General features: G+C 34.8%; 1 long non-coding RNA gene across 1 annotated transcript in view; it reads left to right on the top strand.

The window, feature by feature from the left end:
• LOC150108643 (uncharacterized) overlaps positions 1 to 22,876 on the top strand; it is a 400,594-nt gene extending 377,718 nt beyond the window's left edge. Inside the window, exon 4 of the long non-coding RNA XR_016550669.1 lies at positions 22,804 to 22,876. This is a non-coding gene — a long non-coding RNA (uncharacterized LOC150108643). The remainder of the gene's footprint in view (positions 1 to 22,803) is intronic.
• The last annotated feature ends 3,852 nt before the right edge of the window (positions 22,877 to 26,728 follow it).

Below are 26,728 nucleotides of genomic sequence, written 5' to 3'. Positions count from 1 at the left end.
ATTCATTAAATTTAATAGATACAAAGAAGATTTTCTTTTTCCTTACGAAACTGTCAAATTTATCCCGAACACCCTGTATATATATATATATAGACCAGACGTTATAATGAAAATAAGTGATCACTACTTGACTATTTAGAAACAGTGAGGTACGAGATGATAGTCGGTATCAGATTGCTCTGCGCTCTATTTTTGACAACACTCGTCAAGGTATTATCGAAATAACTGCATCGTGTATTCTCCAATTACTAATAAGAGACTAAATTTTAATTAAAAGCTTCGCATTCTGTGGTGTAGATGAAGTGTGGATGACTTTCAGGCTATATCTTCGTGAAACTAAATACTGTCCAGGTTTAAGCCAAAGACTAATAAAAGAAAAGCGTTACTCGAATTGCGTGTTTCATAAGTACTACACTAGAGCTCTTGATGCACAACGAAAATATCTATTTCTAAATCTGTAGTGTAATAATGGAAACTGAAATTTATCCTCTGTCTGAAATGTCAAATGAAATGAAATGAAATGAAATGAAAGATCAAAGTTGAGTCACCGTTTTAGTTTTAATTCAGTTCGGTGACATTTTGCGCATTTTCCTGCACCTTAATAAATTCCTTCTTATGTTGTTGTTTTCTTGAATTCACTTCGATTTCGGTTTTAAAGTTGTTGTTATTTTTATTTGAATCCCATGATCCACGTAAAGCTGTAAACTTATCATGCTGATGAGCATGAGAACTCGAGAATCTTGCTCTGCCTAAGACGTATTCCGCTATCGACCATAGTGGCATTTTAAGTCACTCAGCTTCCAATAAACAGGGGGTAGTCTGTTTATTGGAAGGAAGGGAATCATCTGCCACCTAAACAGTTTGATTAAACACGGAAATACTTTTTTCATATTAAAATATAATTAATTTATTGTTCCATTACAGACTGAAAGCGAAGTGCTTGCAATGAAGATTATCATCATCATCAGTGGCGCTCACAGGTACTATAGTGCTTATGACCTTCGAAGCATCCTTGGATTTCGTAATCCTAGCTCAATGATATGGTGGATTATCCTTATGTCTATAAGCATTTCTTTTGTCTGTAAACGTATGTGTTTTACTGACGGTTTGCCTGATTGCGGGACGAAAAACCTTCGTTTCTGGATGAAAAATACCCTTCAACACCGTATGAGACCAGATAACTCAATCCTTGAAAGGCTCTGATAAAGATTCTTCGCGTCCTAACGGGATTTGAACCTAGGTCTTTCCAACCAAACAGCTAGTCTATACCGATAAGCTGCAGAGGCTCTTTGCAATGAAGATACCAGAGATTAACTCACGGAAAAACTAACGATTTTCAAAAAGTAATTTTATTTGAAAGTACTCTTGTCCCTTGCAGAATTATTGATAATAGAAAGAGACGCTGATAAAGAAAGAATCACGAATTACAAGTAGCGACTAATTAGGGTGAACTGATACCACTTGAAGTGACTGATTAAGGACACAGACACTGGTAGCCGTCTCGTAGTTATATTTCCTATATAGCAGTCATTCTACCGATGACCTCATCATAAGAGTGCAGGGAAGGGATCCTAGACTAAACAAGCTAACTGATTAATCCAGAATACATTAGCAAGTCATGTCGGTTAAAAGCCTAGAATGAGATTCCGAAGAAAGGGGATGAGGAAGAATTCACTAATTCATTTACGCGGCTTCTACCTAATGAAGAAAGCACAGAAAACATCATCAGTTCTAGTACATTTTCTCCAATTGTGCGATTTGGTAATAGTGAAGGAAAATCCTCAGTACTGTACCATATATTGCACTTATATTTAGAAAAATTCCTACCATCATATTCCGGAACCCCATAGTGCTTGTTCCTTGATATCAGATTTGTGAAAGACTGTAATTTGAGGAACGTGAAGGTCTGGAACCGCTCTAACCGTATAAACTTGTTAGGAAGACCAAGAAAATATTTGCATTCTTTCAATGTCGACTGGGCTCACAGATGAAAGGCATCTAATTCTGATTTCTAATAAATATTAGAAATGTTCAGAACTGTGTCACAAATCACTGTAATTAAGGGGACCACATATTATTAATTTTCATATTAAACTTCATTTCATACAACAATAAAAATCTTTAAATACTTTTGAGAATATATTTGTATTTTCTAGGAGTGAGTTGAAAGAATAACTGAACATGACTTTTAGGCTCGTAGTAGCAGTACCAATTTGGGCTACAGCTGAAGATGAAAGAGATTTATCTTTTTTTCTTGGAAATATAGATTTTATTTTGGAAAAAAATTGAACATGCACAATGAACAGGAATAATATATAATTTCGTTTATTTGCTTTCTGAGTTCATTAGAAATTCTACACGATGACTTTAACGTTCGTCGAATCTTAATGCACACATTAAACACACACACACACATAAAACAAAATGCTTTTTCTCTGGAAATGAACCTCCAGTTTTGAAGTAATTTCATTTACCTTATTGATACCTTACCATTTTATTTCATTGATCAGATTAAAGCTGTTATTTTCTTGAACCAGAATAGCATCGACATTCTCTCCGTTTCCTATTATGATATCCTATAGCTTGTTGACAGAATCCCCACTTCTGTGACACAAACAAATTCTTCCCATCGTTATCCTGCTCAGTATCCTCAGTGGTTAAGAATTCTAATCTTAAAAAATTTCAGAGCAGGATTCAAATATTAATCCACTCCTATTAATACGCATTAAATCGCATTAATAAAAAACACTGATTTTATTAATGTGTTGAAACCTCTTAACTTGGGTGACTTTTAGTGCTTATTGCACTAAACATGTATGAAAAGAGTCTGAAGAGGTTTTTTTTACCAGAACTAGTTGTTTAAATACTGGTTGCACAGCAATTGATTCATTTTTACCATGATTTGTAAAAATGATTTGTGATTTTAAATTTGACCTTCAATTTTCGAAGGTGTGCGTGTGGGGAGGGGGGGGGGGAGTTGGAAACCTTCGAACACTCTACCTCCTTTTTTATTTTTTAGATTTATATTTAAAATATAACAGCGCAGAACAGTAGCTGATTTCAGCATACCCATAAATTCTAAGAAATTTTAAATTAAGTGATTTGTTTTCCCACAGACTAAAGTGGTTGCAGGAAAGTTTATGTTACAATATATACAATATAGACTTATTCTATTATCTTCAACATATCTTTACTTTTTTTCCACATGCTGGTGTATATGGCAAAATTAAAGATATGCCTTCGACTTATCCATAAGTCGAAGGTCGTGCCTTCGACTTATGGATACTCAACAGTCAATAAGAAAGCTCGCGTCTATTTTGCTGTTTCAACGAATTTTTTCCCTTTAAGAATGTTTCGCATTCTTTCACGTAAATCACTCAACTTCCAATCCTTTAAATGCTATCGTTTATATTTTTATCGGTGAACAATTCACTGCTGTTGTCCTTCCAATCTCAATTGAAATTCATGTTCATTTAGGCATTATCGTCGATCTAAGTTTTTTTAAGTGGATTTCAAAGATTTTGACATTTTCAGAGCCTTTTTTGTCCCTTAATTTACTTCTGAATACAGTAGTAAAGATGGATAAGACGATGAGACATCCGTCACCGACCATTTAACTCAACTCATTCTAGAAAAAAATTCATCACGTTCATATTCGGATTAGAATCTCGTATTTAAACTATGCATGCTCTATAACTGTTGTCCTCCATGATCAATAATAGATGATAGAATAAGTATTAATCAATGTAACATACATCTTTAGTAGTAGATAATACTTACTTTAAGATTGCTGAAAATTTCTTTGAATCAAACCAGCCTGCCTGGTTGGCCGAATGACTAACTTATCCACTCTCCAACCAAGGCTCCTTATTCGAATCTCGCTGTCACGAATGTTTTTGATTGCCTTTAGATGAGGATGGATTTCATCGTCAAGTGTGAGACCGTCCCTCCACTTTTTGAAGGCATGAAGAGGGTTTCAAAAGTTCCATGTTTGATCTCAAAAGCAAGTTTTCCAAATTACGTAAAAAATAAATAAAACATAAAAATGATATAAAAATAAAATAATAATAATAATAATAAAGTCTTATCCGCCCACAGTACTAATATACTGTAAGTTTACAACCAGTCTTGGAGGGGGGGGGGAAGGAATAAGACTACAAGCAAATTACTTAAAAATGCAACAGAGGCTGCTCTCCCCCATTCCTACTATGTACTTGCTTTAGAGACAAAAACAACCGATATGGTGTTTAAATTCTTAGTACAAAATTAAGCACAATAGCTGATGTTTCTACCATCTTACTTGGTTATAACAGTGGTGGCGTCCAACATTTTTAGTAATGGAGAAGGGAGCAATATTTCAAGTGAAAACCGAACAGGACCTGTGACATCCATGTCCAAAATTGGGGAGTAGAGAAGGAGCATTTTAAGTAAACTGGCAAAAATGCATATAAATATCGAACCATGTATTCTTGTGTTCATTAACAGTTCTATTCAAGATCTCGTTTTATTTAACAAAATTTAATTCTACTTGCTAATGTTTGGATTAAAAAAAATAGTAATAAAAATATCAATGGGAATTTGAATATGATCCATTTGAAAACATTTCCAGTACAAAAGTGAAATAATTATCTGATAATATGCCTCACGTGTTTTTTTTTTTTTTTCGTTTCATAAGGATGAAACTCTTGCTATTCGACTTATTAGAAGAATATCCAATCACAGCTTCATGTCATTCCGTAAATGAATTTAAAAATAAATAAATAAAAAGAAATCAGTACCGAAATTGCTCAAAGTGCTGCATGTATTCTGGTAGATTAACAATATGCAGAAGTTTGACAAAACTCCAAAATGTTTCTCGTGCATGGAAATTACAGTTGACAAAATACAACGACGTGCTAATCCTATGTGAATATGCGATAAAATATTCCAAATTTTCTCAATCGTCACGTCTATTTCGCTGCACTTTTTCATTGGTATTATCGCTTTGACTTAACGACAATCATATTTTCATGGTGACGACACTTTGTCTACAAGAAACATCAAGAAAATTACGATTGATTTTCCACATCTTTACTGGTTATGTTCCTAAAATAATACACGGAACTTTTCGACACCATTTTTACAAAAAAAAAAAAGTCTGTGTGAGTTTTTCTCTACGTTTCGCTTGCTTACCAAGTCTTATCTTTCTGCACATCTAGCGCAGTGGGACCTGTTATCGGTGTTTTCCACGAAGCGCGATGTCGACGTCTTCTCGTGTGTTGACATTATAAATGACTTGCCGTTCGAATATTTTATTACCTACAGCTTTTCCTTCTTCTTCTTCTTCTCTCTTTTTATTCTTCTTCCCGCTTTTAGCCCAATCGTTCTTCATGACTTATTCGCTTCCTTATGTGTGTATATGAGTGTGTGTGTGTGCGCGCGCGTTCTATAGAAAACGGATGAATGACGATAATTGCCTCATTAGTCTGTTCGCCTTTCTTTATTTTCTTCTATTGAAGTCTCCCACGTCATAGAAAAATGTCATCAGTAAACTGTTGTACAGCAATTGAAACGTCCCCGCAGGGGCAGCCTTTAACCGAGTAGAACAATTTCTAAGAATGCTACATATGGCATCAAGGTTAAAGCTACCGAAGTTTTGCTGTAATGATACGGACAGAACAAGCGATTCTTTCCCGTATCATCCTACTTTTGCTTTACAGCGTAATTTAAATCTGTGACTCCACTCCGTTACACGAAATTATATGACTGAATAGACTTGAATAAATTCGAGTTGTTGTTTTTTTCCTTACTTAATAGATATTCTTAGAACTTAGAAAGTCATCCCAAAAGTTTTTTTTTATCTGTCTCTATGGAGAAAACATGCATTTTATTTTCGGCCACACCTCCACACATCAGAAGTATTATCTGTGTTTTAAACACCATGAAAATATCCTATAGGTTCATAGGACAGTTGCCAGAAATTTGCAACCCTTCAATGGAAAACCTGAGTTTTTAGGGGCTCTTTTTTTAACTGAAAGTGACTTATTTGGTCTCTTACAGAAGTGGCAGGGTTTCCAATTTTGAAAGTGAGGCATTTTCATCCCTCATAACCAGGAAACTCTCTGCAGCACACATGAAGATATAACACACCGATCCTACTTGACTTAGTTGCTTCAACGTAATTCCGAACAACTTAACTCGCTTCCATTATGTGATCATAACTTATATTAATATCACTGACTTGACTTTTATGTTTAAAATGATGTATCTTATTAACAACAAGAAAGTTTTTATTGAATATCTCATATATCAAATAAGTACGTCATTTTTTCTCCTATATAAACTACAGGATGGAAGTTCTAAGTTGGTCTTAAAATTCGTAGTTCAGATTTGGAACTAAGACTTATCTCTCCATAGCTCCATTTAAATAGAAGGGATATTTCGTCCCAAAAATTAACCGTTTCTTTTCTTGATCCTCCCCCCTTTTTTTCAGTTATATGATTTGCAGAGGTACAAATTAATAAAATGTGGAGAAATTATACTTTACAATAAGTATTTTCAAACCAAACGGATTTTAATGAAATTAGGGATATAGAATACACATAAGAAAATGTCCGCATAGTTCAATTTGGCAAAGTAATCTGAATTGATGCTAAGAATTCTTTTACCGGCTCCTTGAACTTTAATACAGTTTTGATATTTAGATCTTTACGATTAAAATTTATCTGTTCTCATTTCGTTTTTCTTAAATTTCAATCTGACCGTTTTGTTGCAAAATTAGAAAAAAAAGTACATGCGTAGAGTACATTAACAAAGAAAAAAGGTGAGGGTCGAATTTTTTTAAAAAAAATGCATAACGTTTAGCGCACTCATCTGCTTTGGAGCAGCATCACTCATACGAAGTGGTGCTACTCCAAACAGTTCTGCAAATAATGCAATTTTGATTTAAGGCTTTGATTGTTTTTTTTTTACCTCACTACATATTTCTATAATAAAATTTATTATAAAAAAAGTTAAATTCCCAAGCATCAACTGATAAGTCGGGCGATAATCTTATGAAATTAAGCTTAATTGTTTAACGAAAGTACAGCTTAAGCTTCACTTTTCTTAATATTTTCTATTTAATCCTTTTTGATTTGTTTTGTTTTCTGAGGAAACGAAGCAAGTCTGCAAGAATTGATTTTTTTTTCTCCGTGTTTGAGTTTGTTATTATTTTACTCTTCTGTGCAATATAGTTTCTAGCAAGGCCATAAATTACTCTTGGGACCTCTAATATTTGGGTAAATTAGAAACATCTTGGTCATCAGTCCCACAAGACATGTTTCTTATATAAATGAATGTGTCCTACGGTCAGATTTTTTATTTAAGGAAAACGGGGTAGGGAAAGATCTGGAACTAACTCACAGAACTTCATTTAACAACTTGAATAAAAACAAGTATCTGGAAAAGGTCACTAAAACTTTTTAAATGTTTGAAATCCAGCCAGGGCAGTCTCCTATATAGAAGAGAAGTACAGGATTCTCAGTATGTAATGGACATTTTTGCATTTTTCCATATACCTATAAGTAAAGTTAAACTTTCTTCGGAAAGAAAATCTTTTGATTTATTAAATGTAATAATAACAATAACACACTGGTGTCCAAACCTAAGGACAAACACTATTTCTGAATATTACAACCTCAAATTCAGATGAATCGGCTTGTAGCAATTTGTATAACTGACGATTTCGAGAAAAAGCTGGTACATATTCAAATTTTCGAATCGCGCGCAAAGGAGGATCAAGCGATAGCACTCAACAGGGTAAAGAGCAGAGCTGCGCTAAGCGAATTGTGTTTGAAGGAAGCTCTTTTCGTAAAGGAATAAAGTTGCAAACTTCAATGTCTTGTAATGACTCAAAGAAATCATCTAGATGATTTCACACTGGGAAAAATTATTGGAAAGCTTGAAGAAGGCTGTAAAATCACTGATATGCCAGAGAGAGTTTGGAATCTCACATAGCGTTTTAACCAGGCTCTAGGCAACGTTTCAAACCAATGGAATGTGTTCCAGACGTTTGCTAACAGGTCGCCCTCGCTCTACTACGGACCTTGAAGACAGATTTTTGGTTATAACAGCGAAACGTAATCGATGCGCCACGACAGGTCAGCTTGCAAGTCGGCTCCATCAAGCACAGGTACGCTGATATCTCGACAAAACTGTAGCAAGACATCTGCGACAAGGTCTGTACGCCTGAAGGCCTGTAGTATGCTTCCCTTTATCCACAGCTCATCGGAGAGTACGTTTTCAGTAGTGTTGTATCCATAAAAAATGGACAGGACAATGAGCTAATGTGCTCTTTACGAATGAGGGTCGTTTTAGTCTTTCCTCCGATTCTAGACCACACTTGATCTGGCGTGTAAGTAGTACTGCTTATCATCGCGATATAAAGATAGATCGTATCCGTATATCCCTTTCAAGAACAATTTTATTCTAGACATAGATAGATACAGCGGTGCTGGAGTCATAGTGTGAGGAGTCATTATGCTTAATGGACGCACCGAGCCACAAGTACTGAAAAAGGGACTGTGACTAGTAAACGATATTGCAACGAAGTTCTTCAACGTCATGTTCGATTGGTCCTGGTGCTGTACGAGAAGAATTCATTTTATGGATGACAATGCCACATCACATCGTACACGAGCAATGGAGATACTTCTGGAGACTGAAGATATTAATCGAATCGATTGACCAGCATGCTATCCAGATTTCAATCCCAAAGAACACGCTTTGGGACCCAATAGAAAGACGCACTGCTGCTCGAAATTCCCCTCCAGAAAACAAATGAGGCCTTATCCTAGCTCAGAAGGAGGAGTAGACCAATTTTCCTCAAGAATTTCTGAATCACTTGGTACTAAACATGGTTCGACGTTGTGACAGCTGCGTCGAGGTTCGCGGTGGACATATTCCATACTGAAATGTCTTTTCCCATAGTTTTCTGTAAACAATGTACATTAATTCTTTAACTGCATCCTTAAGGAATTTGTAACTTTTGTCAAAAACGTATTGAAATTTAATTTGTAGGACAATTAAACACATTTTTGGGGGAATATAATGTATTAGTATGCTGGCAATAAATTTATGCCGACATTTAGCATAAAATATTTTCATATACAGGTAAAAACGTAGTTTGTCCTTAGCTTTTGGACACCAGTGTATATAATACATCATAACTGAATAACTCTATACAGATTTTGATACATTTATTTGACTCGCAGCATACTGGACAGGAATACTCTGACTTGCCATGTATTGCTAAATAACTGCCTAACACTAAGTTATATCGTTCCTGCCTTTCAGTTGTAAAGATCAGGCTTGGAATCTCATCTAGAAGCGAAAGAACTTTATAGGGACTTCCAAACGTAAGGTTTCATGCGGCAGTGGCAGGTTTCCTCACTGCAACTCGGGTGTTTCATCCCACAAAACAGGCAAAAAACACCCAGTTAACAGACATAGCACACTGACCTCATAGTTTTAGTTGCCTTGGTCGTAATGCAAAACAACCCAGCCTAGACGCTTCATGTGCTAAGAGTGATAAATTGTAAAGTGAATTGTGTTAAAGTTTTAGAATACTAAAATGTAATAGTTGCCGAATATACAAAACAGTTGAGCACTTCATATAGCTTATTTTATTATTTTTTCTGTTAGTTCAAAAGAATATTTGCTGTGGGATTGACTGTAGAAGGTCGAAAATAATAATGCACATCTTACCACTTGGTTGTGACACCTTATCAATAGAAGATGAAATATATACCGACAACTTCGTCCCATAACCTGTCACCCTGCACTTAGTTATTATATTCCATTCATTCATTCATCTAAATTTCATGGAAAGATGGCATTACAGGTAGATTTCAAGGAAGTCTTATAATATCCATCGTTGTCCACAAACAAAACTATTTTTATACAGAGGGACGACCGAATTAAAACATATACAAACATTCAGTTTTGAACATCTTGTAAGCCTATTCAAAGTGTTTTTATTGACTAGCGAGCAGACCTTTGTGTTTGTCCCATTATTGGCTCTGAGCACGTTTCCCGATATTCTGTTTCAGTCCACGTTTGCTACAAAGTCTTCATCATTACAGTGACGATATCGTCCATTATCCCTGTTTTAAATGCTGTGAAGTTTGCAGTACTCAACATCACAACATTACGCGTTTTTGACATATTCCTAAATAATAATAATAATAATAAGTTTGACTACATTGGCTTCTAAAAATAGAGGTCACTCTGGCCTACCTTAATCAATGCTCACTTTAGAAATATATAAACAAAAAACTCAATAAACCGGAAGTCCATTTTGTTAAAATATTATCGGCGTTCATTTCTTACAAGTACGGAATTGCAGATAATTATCCATGTTTAGCGATATACGTCTCTGTGCCATCAACTTAAAAAAAATGGTTATAGACTTACATAATACAAGTCACATATTTAATTTTTCAGCCACTAAGAAATATATTTCAGCCAACTGAAGATTATGAGATATTAGTAAAATGTTGTTAGAGTTTACTTTTTTAGCATCTGTAAAGAGCAGCAAGTGCGTGTATTCAGAAAGCTACAACTTTGTTGATGTTACACAATACTGATATGCTCGCATGGCTGTGGTAAACATTTCGTATCGCATCTCGTAATTAGCGGTTTGGGGCTTCTAATGAACGTTTATTATGTAGTTTTCTTCAGAAACTGTAAATGTTAGCATCATATTCACGAATATTAACTAGATCATTCTGTTGCTAGAATAATGAAAAACGAGGGCAATTTCAAAAACTCCTCTGAACAATGTACTGTTCCTGAGCCATCGCATGATCTCCATTATGCTTTTTTTACTGATGTGCAATGTTTGCATCAATCTTATATTCCCAGCAGCAAGCCATCTTTTTTATATGTTTTTTGAATAATAGAAGGTTAAATGCAGATACATAGCAATAAAATATTTTGTGTAAAATTCGGGCAACTCAATACAAGGGACTAGCTCAGCTTATTATCACTTAGGAAGTTTTTGCAACACACACACACACACACACACACACACACGCACGCACGCACACACGCACACGCACACACACACACACACACACACACAAAGGCATCATTCAACATGAACATGCTTAAGAATTTGCTCGGAATGATTGCAGTCGCTTTACAAAACTGAAACCGCATTCCTTGTTGAGCAGGAAGAAAAATTAGAGTTCAAGAAAAACTAGTAGCAAAGCAACTTTATTTCGGAGTATTCTATCAGAACACAAAGTCTTCGAAAGTTTCATTTGTTAGCTTGAAGGATGAGAAGCGGAAAAGAACCGAAAGGAAAATGAAGGTGGTTTTGGAAAGTTTAAGAAAGTGGTTTGGTAACGGATCATACTTTTTGGTCTCACCATCAGACTGAGATAAGTAAATAAAAGAAAAGCTGTTGCATTTATGCTCTTAAGTTTATCTATTTATGCTCTTAAAAATATTTATTTATGCTCTTAAAAATATCTTGAACTGTGACAATATTTGTTGGCTCTTAAGTGTATAACTTCCCATGTGACAGTTTTGGAAGAACAAAGTCAGAATACACTTATTGTCTTCTCCCATAACTTTATGGCCACACTTATTACGTTCTCTCAATCTAGTCTATCAGTAGCACGGTCGTATTTTCGGCTTTAGTATAATCTAGTCTTCTGTTTATTAAGGGCATTCGCATAGTTGATTTAGAAGTTGCAAAGGGGGATTATAATGATCTGTATTTATTGTCTGCACAATTTACTCATCTGTCCTGTTCATTGGTGAAAATAAATACTGATTTATTTTTCCTCAACAAACAATAGCCTCAGTTACTTGCAGATCAACCTAGGAATCATTCGTATGCTGGTCACTTTCATTCTTTATATTTTAACTCAGTTCCTGATTTTTACATTACTACAAAAACAGATTTACATGCATTTGATAGAAGTTAAAGTTTGTGCATAATTAGAAATTAAGTCTGTTTTAGAAAACCTCATTAATGTCGTTTTACTGCTTTAATGTAGTACGCCACCAAGTAAAATCCAGTCGCCGTATAAAGCTTGCCTTTTACGAATAAAGTTTCAGAAGGTTCTAAGAGATTGATTTGCTTTTTCCCAGAGACTGACTTTTGGGAATTTTCCCCCTACAAGTAAACTGTTTCTCAGTGGTACAAAACGAATATCGCAACGAATAAGTACAAACTGCGAAACCTCGAACCCTCACATGGCGAGTTCACATGAGAAACAACTTTTTTTATACCTCGTGGAGGGTGAAAGGAATGCAAAATGATTTGCAGGTGGCAGGGTGAGGCAGACCACATTTTCCTCCAGGATCAATAGAGTTTACCTTCCTATATTAAATTTCACTTCATTTGAATCAAAAGTTGCTCGACCAAACGCTCTCGACATATTATTGCTTTAAAAAGATCTGATCACACAATTCCACGAGTTTTGACCTCCATGACAGGTACTACCAGAAGCCAGAGGAAACGCATCTAGAGCAGATTAATTCCAGAATCTGTTAAACCCTACATACCATGATTCTAAACCCATTAATAGCATTAGTAGCAATGTAATGTATTAGCATAATGTGTTAGCAGCATCATAAACTAAATTACATTTACATGATCCAAAAAAAAGAAACAATTTCCCACAAATAACTTTATCAAATGGAGTTTAAGAAAATAATTGAGTAAAAAGCATTATCGGTTTTTCTCTATCTCCGTTCCTTATAAATCATTTATTATTTTTAGAAATCTAAGAGAGCCAATCAAAAATTTGGGGATAGAATTCTTGATAGTGAAAACACATAATTTGATTTATCTCCTTGAACGTATGATCTGTATGATTATATTTAGAAGTTCCAGCGGTCTTTTGCTTGTCCAATGTATATTTGGTAGTTCTCTGTTTAGCTTGTCTTCTTCAAGTGCATACACTTCCTTCTTCTTTTCCTCCTCTAGTGCTTTTCAACTTGTGATAAGAGGAAGAAGTCGCAGGGAGTCAAATCTGATGAGTAAGCCATAAAAGGGATAATCACTGTGATGTTATGCTTGGCTAATAATTCCTGACAATGCGCCATACTACGTGATAAGTTACCTTGTTGTGGTAACTAAGTGCCAGAAAACTATTAATGGAGCCATTTACAAGGAATTTCATCTCAAAATTGTTGGCGATAGCCTAATTTATGGTTTGATCTTGGAAAAAGTTGTTGATGCAGCATAACCTCTACATATAAGAGCGATCATCAGCCCTTAGACATTTGACACTCAAATGTTTTGGATTACGTCAATACTGATTCTAGGATTGCGCTTGTTGTAAATTTTCCTACATTTTTGCAGCCGTGTTACCGGATTTGAAACAGAACTTAATTTACACATGTTGTTCCTTCGATACAACCATTTCATAATGCGATATGATGGAGAAAATGGACTTGAGAATTTTCCTTGATATCAGCCCATTCATGACTGAGTCATATGTCCATCTACTTTTCAGATAGATTATTTCATGAGTTATACCCAAACCCGCACGGTTCCTACTGTTACTAATTTTTTATGGAATATTCTGTCCGTGACATATTGAAATAAGACGTCAAATAAAAAATAATCCAAAGAGCAGATCGTTGGAGTAGCCTGATAAACCTGTTAGTTTATCAGTCTATTTCGGAAATTCATTAAATTTAGTTATTTAACTGATACTAATAATTTATAATACAGAAATATATGGATCACTTTTTCAAGCCGATATTTTATTCTTTTGGAATATGTTAGTTTACTTTAAAACCACTTCTCTCTTTATAGGTGATTAAATACTTATCGGTTTCAGAAAGACTTACAAACATGCACTTATATTCAATAAATAAACTTGCATTATGCCAGTTGCTTAAATGTAGTCATCATAGATAACCACAGTTTATGGTGATATGTGTGCTAACAGTTTCAATGGAATTGTGACGATTTTATTCTTTACTGCAGTGGTGGTTTACAAGTGTACTTACAACTGTACAAGGTAAATGCACACAATATTGGTTCTGTTGGCACTGTTCCAGGTTACCACACGTCTCACTCAAGACCAAGTGTGGCTAGTCTGCGTTACCTCTACCAGAGAGAGAGTGTTTTCTGATTAAAGACTGACGGTGGGTATTGGCTTTTTTTTTTTTTTACCTCTACCGAGGAGGAAACGGTCAGTTGGCAGTGTTCCAGCAACAAGAGGTCGAAACCGTTAGTTCTAACGTTTGCTTGGATATACAAAACACGAACTATTCTTAAGCTTTGCGTGAGCTTATTGACTACACAAATATGTGTTATAGAAGTTATCTATATTAAGTAGAACTATATAGAATAGATTGAGGAATCAATGACGAAATTTCATTGCGAAACGATCTACTGTTCACTTCAGACGTTAGCATGGTCTCAATTCACGTAGTTTCTCTTTAGAATACTTTTTTGGGGAAAATAATAAATACTTTTTTTTAAATGAGGAGGGCCTATGCTCCTCATTTAAAAAAGTGTCTGACACAGACAGTATGTTATATAGAAATTATGTTCTATCAAGCTGTTGAGCACGCATTGTTTGGTATATAAACAATATAGAAACTATGGTGTATTCAATATTAGTTTGAATCTGTTTTTCACTGTTTTCTTTATCAAAAATGATAATTGTTTCACTGAAATTCGAAATGGCCGATTAGATTTTTGTTTTGTTTTGTTTTTTTCCCCGAAAATAACTCATTTCAACCAAATGTTGGATTGAAGATGTCTTGAACCCTTCCTTCTCTGTAACACGCTTATCTCTATCTTCATTATTCTCAAATGCTCTTTTTTTGTTAGTCTGTTTTTCTCACATATTCATTAGTTAATCATTCCCACACGGCACCTTAGAGAATCAATTTTTTTCCCTTTCTATGGCATTTGCACTATCCCAAGAAACGAACACTTTCACACAATAACTTGCTACTATTAAAGCGATCGTATTCTTTGTTCAAGCGTGGATGAAAGTCTTTTCTTTTCACAGAGAAAAAGTACAAATAAAATAGCGCGTGCTGCCTGTTTGTTATGCTCTTGTTATATTTGATCTTTGGTCCCGACCGAAGTCGGCGTTGTATTCACTATTATAAAAGCTGCTTTTCGTTCTTGTTAAAAGACCATGCGGAAAGGAACGGAGTAAGGGGAGGCAAAGAGAAAAATGGGGGAGCGGGTGGAGGGGGAAGGAAGGAGTAAGGTGAGGTACACTCGACACTACTTTTAGGCACTACGATCCAACGAACCGTTGAAAGAAGTGGTCTGAGTTGGAGAGTAAACGGAACGACGGTTTTCCTTAGAGACGGAAGGACAGCAGTATCACCTTACCGCCGCTAACAGTGAAGACGACGAAAGGAAGGTAATTGGCTGAAAGAGGTGGACGCGAAAGGGATGCGGAGTAACAGATCGCGTGCAAGCGAACAATGGGCCACGATATTACAGGTGCGTTAGATTAAGAAAACTGTGGTGGCTTACTGTTACTCGTTAAAGGCACAGTCTTTTGTTATAAAAGAACGCAACCGCTGTAATTAAATCTCTCTTGGCTCCTCCCCAGGTGTACTTGACTATTTAGATGCCTATCTGGATGGAGATTAGACATGCGAAGATTGAGTTTCATAGTTTATGTTATATGAAGTAACCGTCATTGAACAGTTGTGCAAACTGTGCTCCGCAAGCCCGGGAACTTCCTGAATGGTGCAAACCAATCACCTGAAACATTGAGTGATTGTCTTGCGCAGTAGCATTAAGTTATACACGTGTAAGCACATAAGGCAACCTTGGTTAGCATACCAACAACGTATAAAATCAAAATAGCATTGTTCGAGTTATTTAAGAGTCTTTACACTCCTAGTATTCCATCCCATCCTTTTTTTTTTTGGAATGCTATTTTCACGATTGGCTTTTTTTATCGTAAATGCATTTCACTGTTCATATTTTTATGATAAAGCTTAGTTATATGATATCCTCACCATAATGCAGACTTAATAGGACGGTAGAAAACCTGCAGAAAGGGAACGCATGAATTGACAAGCAGAGTATGCAGAATATGGAGATTATTAATATTCTTATCTTGCAAGTGTTGGGTTTATTGGAGCCAGGTTTATGTGGCTTATACTGTATAATAAGCCTTTGTACCTAATGCTCAAAGGAAGATGGGATAGGATCGGAGTTATAAAGTTAAAACTCGTAGTAGAATTGTGTTAAAAGATATGAATCATTTTATTTTTTCGATTTTCTACTTACTATTTCTGCAGTTTGCTTGCTATTACTACTGTAGATAAAATATGGTATTATTGTCTATGTTGTAGTTGAATTTCAATTTTTGTTCACTAAAATATTCACTGTGTCTAAAAATAACCACCGAGCTAAAACACGCACATTAATATGTCAATTTACGACAAGTTTAGAATAGTTTTCGCTGTTAACTTTTCCAGGTCAATTAAAACTTATTTCAAGACTGAATCTTCGAAAGTTGTAAACAAATAAGAATTCCTGAACTTTTTTGCAATCCTAAAAAATGATCCATTGAAGTGTTTCTTAATATTTAATGACAAAACTCATCCAGATATTGTATACCTTCAGAATCAGCACTGCCATAAATAAATAAAAACCAAAAGAATAGTAATAAATAAATTAACTAAAAAGGAATATTGAAAATTTAAAATACCTGTGACCAGATTTTTGAGGAAAATGGCAATAGAAGATATAAACATAATTAAAAACGAGTAACTAACTTCAGCCGGTACTGATGTCCGGCTGAAGGAAAGCGTCTCCGCTATAAACCAAATAATTCCATTCCAATACATGCATTAAAGAAATTAACTTTTGGTGTAGGTATCAATCTTGAAAATTTTACACAAGATTTCTACAGATATTGGATCTCTCTTTTTATTATAAAATCTTTCCCTTCTGTGCTCCATATTCGTTGTCGGCTGTCAAATAAAGCAGGATGGAGACTGTCGACCAATTACCTCATAAACGTTCAATGGTTTGGTAAATACACCGGCAGCGCAAAGCTTATGCAAGGGAGATGGTAAGGTAAATATTGATACCCACACGCTTCTTTGGTCGAGTTACCTTGGTAACTAAACTGCCAGTAAGGGGATAGGGGGAACAGATAATTCTCTTTCAGTTACCCAGATATAAATCGTATAGTGGGTGACAAACTTAAGACCTCTTAATGTTCAAATGACTTATGAAAAGTAATTTAAAAAGTGATCCTTAATGTGGAGTTCAATCAGTGTTGGAAATTACAAGCACTCCGGTGGCGATGAACAGAGAAAATAATTTGTGGACAAAGAGTAGTTTCATTTTCTAATCTCTCCTTGCTTGATATATTAAAATAATGACCCCTTTTAAGCTGATTGTATTCAATGGCGTTTGCTAATTTCTTAATTTATACCTTTATTCAAAAACCTTAATTAGTATTCTTATAGAAATTCAAATATTCCTTAATCTCATTCTCATAGTGGAAGAAATTCTAATTGTTTTTTTAAAAAAAGTAAAATGCTATTTCTTAAATAACATTCAGCTGAAATGATGGTTTTCTTTAATGTAGTGTTTACTTGCTGATTATCGGTTTCATGGGCAGTTCTTACCTATAGAGGCACATCATATGAAAAGTAATTGATAAATCTTGCTTTTATTTCTCGTTGCAAAACTCGATATTTATTGATAGCTAATGCGTTTAAATTATGTTGTGATGTTTCAGTGTGGTTAAATGGATTTCATTCTGTCTTCAGATATTGTGCAGTACAAGTTTTTTCTCATGCGAAATATGAACTTTTTGAGTCCGTTATAATTTATAATTCGTTTCAAAACATCATAAAACTACTCATCTTCCAGTTAGTTTAAAATTAATACTTCTATTCGAAAACAATGGAGAATAGCTGCTTAAAATTTAGATAGAAAAAGAAAATCAAAGCCATAACCTTAGAATAATAATAATAATAATAAGCTTTGTAATGTTATAAGAGCATTAAGAAAATGGATATCTTAAAGTAATCTTATAATAATCTCAATAGAGAGTCATTTAAGGATCGGAGCTAGATTACTGGGAGAAGACCCTCCACATAGCCTTTTAAGAAATGAGAAGAACATATCAAGGTTTCGGACCTAATGTCCGATCCTCACATTTTCGTGGTGCACCCCTTAGCAGGTATCTCCACTGATACTGAACAATTTGGAATTTAGCCAAACAAATTGTCCTCTGTAATAACTTAAACCAAAACAAATGATAGTATAACATAATGAAATTTCATGCTGGCTGGGACGTCACCCAGTTAAATAGAAGCCTCGCTGTTTTCATCAAGGAATAAGTAGAAAATTGGCTGCCGGAAAAAACTCCAACTCAACATCAACATATTCATCGAGTTAAGAATTATCGATGAACAACAAATGGGACGGGCAGAAGAATTAGAGAAGTACCCCATCGAACATGATTGTGCATACCAAATAAAGAAGACAAAAACAGGTAGGATTCTTCGAAATACTCGTAACACATACAAGATATATTCAGAGAGTAATGATCAGAGAAAGGAAACATTGGCAATCGTACACAAAATTAATCACGAGGATAATCTTCTTGAATAGCAGTCGACAATATTGGGACTTGGAAATAAGTCGGATTTTTTCCTATGGTTCCACAGACTTTCACTTGAAGAAGTGAAAGAATTCTTCAAATCATTAGCGAAGGAAACTTACATAAAAAAGGAAAAGTTGGTTCTTGTTTGGAGAATCGAAATAGCGGAGTAGAATAGGAATACGAGAGAGAAATGTTTTGGGAAAATTTTGGGAAAAAGCAAATTTAATCATGATGGTAACTGCCTGCTGTAATATTATTTAGGAAATTGATTAGTCATTACTAACACCATGTTACAACATAAAAATATGCACAAACAGACATGGAGAAAAAGTCTCATTAAGTATGTTATTGTTTATAGCTACATATTCGAACTGGTTCAGGACATAAGCTAGGATTTGAAATAGTAAGCGATCGGCATTTAGTTTTGATCACAGTAAAAATGAATTTCGCACTCCAAAAAATATAAACACGAACGTACACTATGTGTGTGGGAGAGAGAGAGAGAGAGAGAGAGAGAGAGAGAGAGAGCGATTTGATTTCCATATTCTGATTTCCGCAGTTATTGTAGAATCACGTAGCTCTGGAATAAAAACTGCATGGAGCTGAAATGAAAATAAATAATAATTTACTATTTAAATTAATTATTTACACTCCAATGTTTCTCCAACTCACGTTAGTATGATCAAAAGTACTTGAACACAGCGAAGAGTGAGAATGAAATGACCTCCAGAACAGTCAAGGACAGTCATGTCCTTTTATCAGATGGAAGAAAACCAGGCTACTGCACAGATCCCGATTCAAATCATAGCGACTGTTCCTGGAAGTAGTTCATGTTCTGCAGAATCCAGCGAAACTGCAACAGAACTCGTAGTATAATTCTACACAAATTTGGTGCACCACCCTATCTTCCTGTCGAGGATAATTGCAGAAGATCACTTTTGTAATTTTCTATGATCTTTCAGAGTCATAGTCGTCCCTTCATACACGCCACTTTCCTTATGTGCGTGTCTTTAAAGGGATTTTGATAATTCTAGATTAAGCTGACGAAACGTTGGCATGTAAAAAATTAATTTAGTTAATAAATTGAAGCTGTCTGCAAGGATACGAAAATCAAAACAAAAACTCGCTGATAAAGAGACAATCATAAGGAAAAGAAGGAGGTGCGTCGAAAGTAAGTCAGCATGAGCTCTGAAAGAGTACAGAGGAAAATTTAAGAAAGCGAAGCAATGTGAAAAAAGTAGCTAAATACAACCCATGGAAAGACTTTGAAAAGAATAGAGAAGAAAATATTAGAAGGTGCAAAATAGTCTATAGGCTATTGAAAAAGCTTAAAAGTGAAGGAAAAAGTACTGGAAAACGGATCAAATATGATAAATGTGACATATAAACTGAAGATATATTCTAGATGTATGGATTAATTAGTTTGAAAGATTGCTAAATGAAACAAACAATGACAGAATATATATATATATACAGTATATTACGTTTGATTCCCGTCCAAGACGTGAGGAACCTTTATCTGGTCTCTTTCGACTAATGCTGAGTTAGCTGGTCTCATATGGAGGTAGAGGGGTTTTTTCACCCGGTAAACTTGGGTTTTTCGTTCCGCAGAACAGGGGCAAACCGGTCCCGTGAACACACACGGATCTACAGTCATGAACTTGCCCTTAGGGGGATGCAGCAGAGGAGTGACGAGCCGGCTGCATTAATTCGACGTAAATCCCTCATTAGGGGACTCGATCCGTCCTAAGGGACGGATGAGAAGGGGAGGGGAAGGATATTCATCACATTTTAAAGGAAAGTGCTATTCAACCTAATATCGAAATTAGAGATGACAAATTAGTAAATCCAGTACAGGTGTGCAGTATTCTTTAATTAAATTAACAAATACCATAAAAATTTCATATGAAAATTAGCGATAAAAAGACAAATAGTACGGAAATAGGTAGTATATTGAAAGTATAAGCTGTATCCTGAACAGCGAACCTATAGAAATAAAACATTTAAGTTATTTGGATACACTTTTTTGTGAAAAAGACAAATTATATGTGGAATTAGACAATACCATATGCAAATCTGGTATGGTAAGAAGTCCTCGGAATAAATGTGTATGGAATATGAGAGAAATCAGCAAAACTCTCAAGTGGCAATTTAACAGTGTTCAGACCAAGTTTAAATTATGGAGTGAGAGTTAGGTTAGAAATAAAGCAGCTGAATGAGATTCCACAGATTGCATTATCGAGAAAAATCAGAGACGTGAACAGATGGCAACACTGGCAGAATCATGTTAAAAATGAATATATTAGGAAGAACTTGACATTGTTACCATTCAGAAATGCGTGAGCAAAGATAATCTCTGTTGGTTGGTCACTTAAACAGAATGAGAAAAGAAAGACTAGCAAAACAGTTGTTTGAATGTTGTCAGGAAAACGAACCAGAGGATAATCAATATTTAGGTGTGCTGATGTAGTTCGAAGTGACTTAGAATATGGAAATAGAAGCTCTGACAATATTGAGTCTTAAGAGATAACAAACTAATTTGGATGAAAATTGTGATTAGGATGTAATAATATAAACTCTTCATGTGGTGCAAACATAGTATCTTTCATTTCATAGTATCTCTCCTAGAACTTTTTCAAGCCATCTCAGGACTCTAATAAGCGGGGAAGCGGTCTCACACCGGTCGATGAAATCCATCTCTCTTTCTGTGGTGGTTAAGATTTAGGAGAAAGTAGGAACAGCTCAGATGCAGTCTTGCTCTGATGAGGGTAATATTATTTGTGCAGGTCATTGTATTTGTCAGGAGAAGACGCTCTTGTTTTATTAATCTTTTTATAACAAAGTAAGGAGATTAATTGATGAGGGAAATGAATATAATCTGATTTTTCTGGATTTTGCAAATTCATTTGCCGCAATACAGATTTATTATTTAAGCTGCAACGTATGAGTTTAGATATCAGATTAGTGAAACGGATTATGAATTGGCTTTCTGATAGATATCAAAGGTTTGTGAATAGGGGAAAAGTATCACAGAGGAGGAAAGTCTCCAGGATTCCACAAGTATTTTTAACTAGGATCATTACTTTTCAATCTTTCTACAAACGATATTGTCACTAAAGGAGATGTTCTTACTGTTTGCTTATAATGCGAAGCTAAGGAATTATTAGGTGTATTCCTGATGTATTGGTTCTTCAGAAAGACCTGAATAATCTGGAAAGACAGGCAAATGGTAGGGGATAGTAGTTTAATGTTATTAAGTGTAAGATTTTGAACTTTGGAATCCAAAGAATGCATATTGTATTAGTGGAATTATATTGGAGGAAGAATTGCAAGGTCTTGGGATGATAGAAGTTCGAAATTTAAAGAACATATTGCATGTCCTTACCAAAGACAACTGGAAGGTTTGCTGCACTTTTAAGATGGGTATTGATTAGCAGAAATAAAATGGTAGTGGTTCTATTAAAAAAGACTCTGATCAGACCGCAAGTGAATTACTGTGCTCAGATCAGGTCACGAGAATTTGGAGGATTTGAAGAGACGTGACATTAGTGCAAAAGGAGATTGGCAACAATTATTTGAGGTCGTGAAATGAGGGTGTGCCTATGAGGATATTTCTCCAATATCCTTTACCGAATGGATATGGGAAAAATATTTCAAATGGCAGACGAAGGGGAAGCAACAACTAGGGATTATCTGTGAAAGGGTGTGATACATAAAACAGTGAGAATTGTTTTCCTTACGTGAAGAATTGAGTCGTCGTAGAATTCATTGCCTGAAAATGTTGTGATTATTAAAAATATGAATAAATTAAAAAATACTTTTGATAAATGTTTCAAGCTGAGTAAAATTCTCCAGGAGAATTGTGCAATAGTAGTAGTAGTAATAATATAATAATAATAATAATAACTCAAAAAGAAGTATCGGAAACATGAGCTTTAGATAATTGTGTTTTTATAATAATTTCTATGCTCATTAAAGTTGGAATTTTTTTTCTTCCTAAAAATATCCACATTTGGTTTTGGGTTTTACATTAATAATAAAGATATGACATAAAATCGTCAGTTTTATAATTTATGCTTTTTTTTATTTATTTCAACTTCTTTACATCCTCTTACTCACCTATTCCTAAATAGGTTATTACAGAATATCACAGGGATCTTCAAAATCAGTTAAGTTGTAACATTTGCTATCATTGCAGACAATTAATAAAGAAGACGTGATCTAAACATTTTGGGAGCTATAATATAGCTAGAGCTGCGATCTACAAATACTATAAGCTCTGATAACAAGGTGAGTCTAAATTTTTATATTCACTATTTTTCAATAAAATAGTTACATGGAGAATGCGGTTTCGAGATAGCAGTATAATTATTTACATTATTTCAGGCTTTTGTAAAAATGGTATTGAGCTAAAGTTTCTTTCTTGATGGTGTGAGAGAATGGCAACATTTATCAACGATTAAATCGAATAAATAAATAAATAAGTAAATAAATACATTGAGTTATTTATCCGAACTGATCCAATTTCCTTTCAATTCTCATTCATATTCAAAACGATAACCTTTATAATTCCTCCTTAAAACGTAAAAAATATTCAGTAATAGAACTTAATACATAAATTATTACTTAATATATTATATGAATTCTAGAAGCAAACATTTTTGTGCCTTCAAGATTCTCTGCGATTCTGAACCAAGTTGCATCATTTTATCAATTTCGATATGATAGCAGTCGAATTAAAATTGCGTGCGTGCGTGCGTGTGTGTGTGTGTGTGTGTGTGTGTGTGTGTGTGTGTGTGTGTGTGTGTGTGTGTGTGTGTGTGTGTGTGTGTGTGTGTGTAAGAGAGAGATAGAGAAGTGATTTTCATTCGGAATATCCTTGCCTTGTTTTCCATGGTTCGTGAGTACTAGCCTTGTTTTCAAGGCTAGTACTCACGAACCATGTTATGCAATAGCAAAACAACGTAATTACTGAATATAGTTGCAGTTGGGAAACTTCCAGTAGGAACAAGTATTTTAAAAAAACATTTTAAAAAAATCATTTATTTATTGATATTATCATTCAAACAACTGCAGACATACAGTGATGCACAAGCTGTACCAACTATTGCATTTGTAACGTAGAAACATGCCATCATCATCAGCCTCCGAGAACAACAAACTAATTTATTATATAGAAAGTTCAATAAAAACAGTCTCGTGCGCATCTCAAAATTATTATTGCTCTGAAGTTAACGTATTATAAACGCTAGTTTTTGAAGACTCAATTACATAATGTTCTGACTGCTGTCAGAGTGCAAATGCATTCAGAATAGGAGGGATGTTTTTCATTCAGAGAGAAGGAAATGAATATCAGATTTTTGGGGATAGTTATGTAAAATAGATTGGTTCTATTTCACTGATAAATTCACGGTTGTTATCTCGTTCGCACTGATTGTATACATCGAATGAAAATAGCAAAAATGTATTCCAAAATTTCGGCAATATTCATAAATATTCGACAAAATACGAAATATAATGTAGCGCTTAATTTTCAACATCAGGAGTCATTTTTGTATTAAAAATTAAGTAACTTAGTACATCATTATAAGCATTTAAATTGTGTTTTAACTGGAAGAAAGTGGCAAAATGTAAACACTTCAGAGAATTAATTTAGTCTGTACGTTAAATAAAATAATTAAAACATAGCTTAGGAAAGGCAAACCACAACTGAGATATAAAGTCAAGTATCCGTAATACGGTTTATTTCAACCGTATATTTACAAGTGGTCGCAGCTCCATAGGGCACTTTAATTATTTCTTTCGTGGTCTCCATGACTACCATAACCATAAAGAGGCCTGCTAATAAAAAAAATATAAAAAAAACGGCCATGAGAATCCCTAGGAAAACAAGTCGACCACGAGGCAATCGCCAACAAACAGATTCCGTATGTGAGAAGTGACAACGTATAATGGTGGGCTGCAAAGTTCAGGTAGTGGCTGCGGTTCGGAAGGCGGGTTGTAATTCATTACCAGGACACAGAAGAAGAGAAAATGGAAGGGGTGGTAGCGATTACAGCTGTTCCGGGAAAATATAATTAGCGACGTAGTGGCGACAGTGACGATGATAAAACGCAGAGACTGGTAGCAAGCCGTCAATTACGACGCGCATTGGTCTGTTGGGAGGCAAAGTGGATAAGGCCTAATAAAGTTATCATATAATACTTCCACTGCGTTTGGTAAAGCTGGCGATGAGGGAAATGGCAGGTGTTCATATGTTTCGAGCGTAGAGAACAGAAATAGGATGAGTTAGCTTTAATAGTTTGTACATAGGGGAGGAGTTCACCCACTCCCCAGAAATTTTATTTTGTTTTCGAATACAAGAAAATGAAATGTAACTGGCTGATTATGATGTTGATGCCGATCAGCGAATCGTTGGAGCTCGAATAGTCTGGAAATAGTTTAAAAAACCTATTCTAATGTTTAAACTAAAGCAGGAATTGTACAAAAAGAGAAAATAAATACAGAATTTCTCCTTTTTTGCAGAATTTGAAACAGAAATTTCGTTTTCTTTTCTGAAGTTTTGTTTGAGTTAAATTTTCTTTACAGAGCTTTATTATAACAGTAATTTGAACTGATCTTTTTTTTCCCCTGAACTAATCCTGTTTATCAGTATTTAAATATAATGAAAATCAATTGCAGACAGTCAGTGTTAAATTATTTCTTACTTTTCAAACCTTCCAAATCAAAGTTATTTGTCATATTTCTTTGCGTATTGACAGCTCATTAGATAGTCTACGCGAACACAGTCATTCGCATAGTAGTAGAAGCTCTGGACAAAAAATCTAATGTAAAATAGTTGTCTTGTTAATGTATAAATCGTTGTCTATTGTAATAACAGATTTATTAGATCTTTCCACACGTCAGACTTTTAACTTTTCTACCAACAATATAGTTTCCAACCAGCGTGCACGCCCAATTTTCCTTCAAGTATAAGTCCTCACTTTTCTGACAGAACTAAGTCTGTTGCTGAAATGAGTACGTCATCATCATAAAAATGCTTTTCTCATAATGAAGATTTAAGTGCTGAAAGAGAAACAGAGTCAGACAGTGTCAGGTCTGGTGAATAAAAAGGATGTGGCAATATTTTATCGTAGAAGCACGTAGTGTGGAGTTACGACCATGGTCTAATTCGACCTTTTCCTTCGTGAATCGAGATGAACAGTCTCATATCTTCCATTTGTCATCAGCTCTCATAAGTTAATCGGCAAGTCTTTTTCTTTTATCCGCTTTTATATGATGAAACTTTTCTCTGTTATCCGATTTTATTCTAGACACTATGTTTTGATCTGGATATTTTATGCGTGTTCAACTTCAAAAAAAAAATAATAATAACGATAATAAATAAATAAATAAATAAATAAAATAAAGGACGGACTTGTTAGCGTTTTGCTGCTTTTATTTTAAACTCATTGAGGTTAACTTTGTTAATCTCATTGAATTTAATGACTCATATTAAAATTTTGCGATTGAACACTTTGACGAGTATTGAATTATCGCGATTTTGTGATAATTTCTGGAAGTCGCTTCCTGCAGTTACGATTCTGAATTTAAATGCCAGTTAAATATGTTTGTAGTAAACAATATGAATACTCAACATCAATGTCTGCAAATATTTTCGCTAGTTATTGACTATATATATATTGAATGAATATGTTGTTACCTTCTCAGAGAAAACTGGTGTGGATGTTTCAAGAAATAAATATTTATTATTCTGATATAGACGTGTGTATACCAAGGTTGACTTATATCCAAACATTGACTTATCTCCAAAGATGTTTATGCATTTGCTACACCATGCCACCAAGGTATCTATCCTCGCCTAGAAGAAGAAATCCTCAAGTGTGTTAACCAAGAAACACACTTTACTGTAGCCAAGTGATCAACGATGCTGTGTTCAGTGAAATATTAAGATCTTGTACAACGTCACTCAGTTTAACGCGTCTTTCTATAAAGGTATCTAAACAACCACTGTGACTAGTGTTGTCGCGGGGATAGCTTCTCATCTCGGACATCTTATCCATTCAATGACCTTGCCGGAAAAATATCATCACCAGTTTGTAGAAGCATACAGAGGAACTTAT

The sequence above is a fragment of the Typopeltis vanoorti genome, chromosome 3 (genome assembly GCF_054136105.1).
Source record: "Typopeltis vanoorti isolate ZY-2024b chromosome 3, IOZ_Tvanoo_1.0, whole genome shotgun sequence".
Taxonomy (NCBI): Eukaryota; Metazoa; Arthropoda; class Arachnida; order Uropygi; family Thelyphonidae; genus Typopeltis; species Typopeltis vanoorti.
Note: the sequence above shows the minus strand (reverse complement) of the source record. Positions and strands in the feature narration are given on the sequence as shown.